This window comes from Pantherophis guttatus, chromosome 14 (assembly GCF_059756535.1).
Source record: "Pantherophis guttatus breed Tessera chromosome 14, ASM5975653v1, whole genome shotgun sequence".
NCBI lineage: Eukaryota > Metazoa > Chordata > Lepidosauria > Squamata > Colubridae > Pantherophis > Pantherophis guttatus.
Window position 1 is genome coordinate 10,808,827 of NC_142076.1, and position 6,539 is coordinate 10,815,365.

Consider the following 6,539-nt stretch of genomic DNA (forward strand, 5'->3'; position numbering starts at 1 on the left):
AAGGTTGACTCAGCCTTCCATCCTTTCTAAGGTAGGTTAAATGAGGACCCAGTTTGTGGGGGCAATAAGCTGACTTTGTATAAATATACAAAAGTATGAAGGCTATTGCTGAATGCACTGTAAGCCGCCCTGAGTCTCCGGAGAAGGGCGGCATATAAATCAAATTAAAAATAAAATAAAATAAAATAAAAAAAGTGTGGGAAGCCCTTTCTGGAAGGATCCAGCAGGTCGGAAGGAAAACAGATGTTGGCTTAAAGCAGCAACGCTGTGCTCGTGAGGGAGAAAGCCCCACAGAATTAAATTGGACTCAGAAATAGGCTTCCCACTCCGCACACCCCACGAACGCTGGGGTTCATTTGCAGCTCGTGATCAATTTACAAGTTTTACAGATTTACTGATCGATCCGGGTCCCCTTATTATCGCATCGTTTTGAGACGGATGGAGAGACGCCATTGGCATCCCTGGCTTGGGGAGTGAAACAACTTAGGCTGGTGGTAAAGTGCTCTCAACACATGCCCAGAGGTACTCTTGTGTGGGCGTTGGGCATCTTTGAGCTTTCATTTTGGCTTTGGGCTTCTGGCTTGCAGACGGTCCCGAGTTTCATCCTCGTATGTGGAGATGGGCATTTCAGCTTCCAGCTCAGGAAATCCGAGCAAGCCCCTGCAGCTGCTGTTGCCGTGGCAACTGGCAGAGGCTCGCAGGCCGCCAGAGAGCATCGTGCCACTAAGTGGTGGACAAGGCTGGAGAGGAAGGGGGGGAAGGGGTATGGGATTTTATGGGATGGAGACAAAGCGAGGAGTGACGGCATCGCCTATCCCGTTGTAAGGCAACAGGCTTTCCCCGACTTCCTCCTGCTTTCCAAAGTGGGTGTGTGAGACCATTTTTAAAAAAATATGAATTCTGGGTTGCCTCAGTTTGTAATTCCTCACAGAAAGAACTAAGCAAACGTATCCCATTCCAGGAACTCCTAATCTCCAAGAACAATGTCTCTTGTAGAAGAGAGTCCGGCTGAGCCAGGAGGAGGAGTCAAACAGGGACTTAGTCTGGAATCCCTATGTGGGCACAAGAAGGCAAAATCTACCTCCCCCCCCCACCTGCCATTGAACTTTATCTAGTCTTTTTGTACAGTTGTGAAATCATGTCTGACTCTTTGCCACCCCATGGATCACTGCAAGCCACGGTGGCGCAGTGGTGAGAATGCAGTACTGCAGGCTACTTCTGCTGACTGCAATTTGGCAGTTTGACTCTCACCAGGCTCAAGGTTGACTCGCCCTGCCATCCTTCTGAGGTCAGTAAAATTAGGACCCAGATTATTGGAGGCAATAAGGCTGACTCTGTAAACCGCTTAGAGGGGGCTGTAAAAGCACTGTGAAGCGGTACATAAGTCTAAGTGCTATTGCTATTAGGAATCCTGGTGGCACAGTGGTTAGAATGCAGTATTGCAGGCTAACTCTGCCCACTGCCAGCAGTTTGATCCTAATCGGTTCAAGGTTGACTCAGCCTTCCATCCTTCCGAGGTGGGTAAAATGAGGACCCAGTTTGTTGGGGGCAATATGCTGACTCTGTAAACCACTTAGAAAGGGCTGTAAAGCACTGTAAAGCAATATATAAGTGCTATTGCTATTGCTATCCTGCCAGGCACCTCTGACCTCCCCTATCTCCCAGAGTTTTCCCAAATTCATGTTCATTTTGTCGACGACAGCATCTAAACCATCTTCATCCTCTTCCGTCCCCTTCTCCTTTTGCCTTCCATCTTTCCGAGCCTCAGGCTCTTTTCCAAGTCTTCTCTTCGCAAAGTATGTGGGATCTGGTCTTACCCAGATGCAAACTGAGAACCTGAAAAGATTCCTGTGTAAAGACTTGAGCAGGAGAACAGCTAAATGGAAGCCTCCAAGTGTGGGTCTGATCGTTTGCGCTTCATATATCTGCACCAGTGGTGAAATGTAAAATTTGTTACTACCGGTTCTGTGGGCGTGGCTTGGTGGGGGGGGGTAATGTGACTGGGTGGGCGTGGCCAACTTTTTTTCTTTTTTCTTTTTACTTTTAAAAACATCAGCGGAAGAGGTTGTAGAAAAAATGCTTTTAAAAGGCTCTGGTGATCCCAGCTGAGCCGCGCGATCGTCAGAGGCTTTTTTAAAAAACTTTTAAAAGTATTTTTTTGGCCAAAGAAAAAATGCTTTTAAAAGTAAAAAAAAAAGCCTCTGATGATCGTGCAGCTCAGCTGGGCACGGGGGTGGGCAGGGATTTTTGCTACCGGTTCTCCGAATCACCTGCTGTCATCGCTACTGGATCGGGCGATCCGGTCTGAACCGGGAGCATTTCACCCCTGATCTGCACCCTGTGTGTGTGTGTGCGTGTGTGTGTGTGTGTTTTCAGTGAAATGCCTCCAGAAAGGGGATGCAAATTGGACTGGTGTTGTTGTGTAAATTGCGCAGGGTGTGCAAATTCCACACTGCTTTGCTCTCTCAACCAAGCTAACAGTTGTGTCTGAGGGTGCCCACACACCAACCCTCTTTACACCCAGGTACTTTGCACACCAGGCAAGTTGTGGGTTCCTTCAGCATAGAGACAAAAATCCCCGTGCCCAGCTCAGTTCTCCATGTGCGAATACACGAAATTAATTTTGTCACTTGCAGGAGTTTTAAGAAACAACTGTTAATCTAACGCAGGGACAAGCATTCTGCCCACCCACTCAGCCTCCCTAGCCTTGTCTGGCTTCCTTTTTTTATTATTTTTAGAGCCTTTTAATGAACAAAATACATAGCAAGCAAGCGTGTTGCAAGGCATCTCTGTCTCTAAGGAGGCCTTCGGAAGAGGTGAATCTGATAGGCTTGCGTTCTTTGGCATCTGCCCAACTCTCTGCCTTGACTCTTTTTAATTAAAAAAAGGAAACAGAAAGAAGGCAAGCTGTAAAGAAAAATAGAAGTCTTTACTGCCATCCTTGCTCCCTATAATGCTCCCCAGGAATTTTGGCAAAATGAAATACAATATGTTATAGGAGGCATTACTGTTTCGGACAGGAAGGCTGTGGAGAAAGTGGTGAGGACAGCAGAAATGAATATTGAAAGTTCACTTTCTTCTATCCACATGGCATATAAGCGATGCTGTACCAGGGTCCGGAGTATTGTCTGGGATGCTACACATCCTCTCCATGACCAGTTTTCTTTGTTACCTTCTGGGACGAGGCTTCACACTATCCAAAGCAGAACAATGAGATTCTGGAGTAGCTTTGTACCATAGAGTATCAATCTTGTTAGCTCTCAAGACTCTTTTTTCCACTATATATTCTAATGGTCTGTGATTTATATATTTTATATATACCATGTTTCCTCAAAAATAAGACCCTGTCTTATAAGCGCTTGGCCTTATTTTCAGGGAGGTCTTATTATTTTGGGGCGCATGGAGCAAGACGGGACTCCTCTTGCCATTTTATCTGATTTCCAGCACTGTCTCCCTAACCCTAACCAGAGGAAATGGCAGGGACTGGCTGCATATGCGTTTAAATATTTTGGGGAGGTCTTATTTTTGGGGAGATCTTATTGACTCCAGAATTGAACGGGGGGCTTCCGATTAGGACCTATGTGGCTCTTTGAGTGTTTAAGGTTGCCGATCCCTAATTTATCAGAAGACAAAAGCCACGAGGTTGGTCCGTGTTGTCCCCTGATACCCCTGAAAAACGTGGTCTCTGCTTTGTCCTTTTTTTTTTCTGGACAGATGGACAAGGGAATAGCTTTCAACTACCATCCGTTTCATTGCATTTTAACTCTGGGATTCTTCAGCCGTCTCCCCTCCTCCACCTTTATGCTGCTAGAACTTCCTCTTGTAACTCAAGGAGCGTGCCCCCCCCCACTCTGTTACAATCTTTGTACTCTCCGCTTATCAGGTTGAGAAGAAGAAGAGTGTTAGACATAACGGAAGCTTTATTGGATCTGTGTTTGTTTCCTACCGGATAAAAGACGTGCCTGTCCTGCTTTTTATTTTGGCAATTAACAATGATTGACGGTTCGTTCAATGTTCCATTAATTATTTATTGAACGGCCCCGTGGTTTGTTTAGATCTGTTGGCTGTGGAACCAAGCCGTTTCTGGTTTGCAAACTCAAGTCTGCAGCTCCAACTGTCCTGCGAATGCAGGTTCGGGAGCTCCTTCAATAAAACACGACTTGATCTGGTTTATCGCATCGATCTCCGTTAACAATGAGTCATGTTTTTAGTGCAGGAAAAAGAAAGGCGATTTTGGAAGGGAATTCTTCTCCCCACCCCAACTTTTAAGTCCAACTTTGGAACTAAGCCTGGAAATAGGAAATAAATCCCTCAATTGATGTTCACCCCCATCTTCCTAAGTCGTACTAGTTAAGACAGGTGAAGGAATCGTAACATGCACAGATACATCCACAGAGTTGCAATATTGACCCTTTGTTTTTGATTTTTTATTATTTTATAGCAATTGTCTGCAATAGAATTAAATAACATTTAAAAACCTCCTTTGCACGAGTCAAGAGAATTCCAGAATATTTACAAACATAGGATCTTTTTCATGTGTGATGATGACTGTTCGCTTGTCTATTGGTCTGGCTTCGTTTTTATTTCTCTCTCTTTCTCTTTCTCCCCTCAAGGAAGAAGTGGAAGAAGTTGGCCCCTGCAAGAGCTTCCGGGCCCCTCCTTGCTACGGCCTTGCCACACCCTTCCTCTCCTTGCAAGAGTTTAGTACAAGAATGGTGCAAATACATCTGACCGCTTCACACAATGCTAAGTCACAAACACAACGGAACGGCAGTGAAGGTTCCCCAAAGAAGTTGATTGTTCAAGTAGCGTTAGAAGAATTAGGAGAAGGGTCAGCTCTGGTGATCATCTCACCACCAGCAAACCAACCAGGTGAGTGGTAGGTTATTTTGCAGCCCTGGCCAAAGAAGGAGCACTCTTTTAGTAAGGTTGATCCTCAACAGGAAGCATCTCACTAGAGTTTGTCAGCCTCGGTTGATCTCATAAACAGGATCTGGTTATCACATAGGTGGGAGATCTCTTGGAAATTCTGGGGGGTGTAGGCTAGACTGGGAAACTTTGGGAGGACGTGGAAAGGAGGTGGATTTTGGAATAAGGCAATGGCAAACCATGTTTGTATAGTTGCCTCCAAGTCAACTTGGTTGGCTCCGTGACGTCCCCAAGAGAGAAGGCTGATTCTAGCAACGTTGGTGGAGAAGAAGGGAACATAAAACAGGCCACATGGTAAAGATAACACGGAGATGCAAGATTTGCACTGTGATGCGGGATCCTTGGCTAGCCTCCCTGCCTACTCACCACATCCTATCCCACCCCAACCATCGTGGCTGCTGGATTCTTGAAGGGTTTTGCATTTTTTAGACCCCCAAGTGACAACTTCTAAATAGGGCATGCTTTGGAGGCCAGCCCGTTTTCTCACCCAGAACTTGACTTCTGAGCGACTTGCCAAGTTCCAAAAACAGTAGGGCCAGGATTTAAAAAAAAACCAACAACCGAGATTAACTTTGTTGATTAAATGAGTTCGGTGCAATGGATAAGGTTTCTCTTTGTGTCCTTAATCCATGTTGTCCTCCGTCTGATCTGGTGGCAGTTTTTAGAGGGACAGCAGGACATCCAGGCAGCTATCACAACTTTAGGATAAAACAGAAAGAAAGAAAAGGAAAGCTTCACTTGAGACATTATAGCTTCCTATCTGTTTTTATCCAGTAAGAACTATGATGGATTCAAGCTTTGCACTAAGCCATAAGTAGCATTAGCAATAGCACTTAGATTTATATACTGCTTCGTGGTGCTTTCCAGCCCTCTCTAAGCAGTTTACAGAGTCAGCGTATTGCCCCCCAACAATCTGGGTCCTCATTTTACCCACCTCGGAAGGATGGAAGGCTGAGTCAACCTTGAACCGGTCAGGATCGAACTGCTGGCAGTTGGCAGAGTAAGCCTGCAATATTGCATCCTAACCACTGCGCCACCACGGCTTAAATCACAGTCTGTCTTACACCATGCTAAACCAAAATCAAACAAACTATTGTTGTAACTCCGACCCCGAGCCCGTTTTATCGGAGGGAGAAGGCTCTGAAAGTGAAGGAGAGGAGTTGGCCAGGCCTCCCTCTCCAGGACCCTCCTCTCTGGCAATGCCTCAGGTGTCTCCCGAAGGAGAAGAGATTGGCCAGGAGCCAGGTATCTCCAAGCAGTCGCAGTCGGACAGTGACGGAGATAAGTCTTGGCTGGATCCACGCCAGCATCGGAGAGACAAGTGCACGCAACAGAAAAGGAGGCGTGCCAGAGATTAAGCTGAGTCACTGGACCACACCCCACAGGGGATGAAAGGAGGTGTGGTGGCCATTCAGGCTCTGTGACAGACAAAACTAAACAACTAGCGAGTCGCATTGTATCTCTGAAATTACATTATCTGCCTGCCTTGGATTTAATACGGACTGGACTTGACAATTCTTTGACTTTGTGTATTTGTTTTGGTTTATCTGACGGAGGAGGAACACCTCCCTCTGTGAGTAAAGTTCTTGGCAAGCAGCTACTGGGTTGCT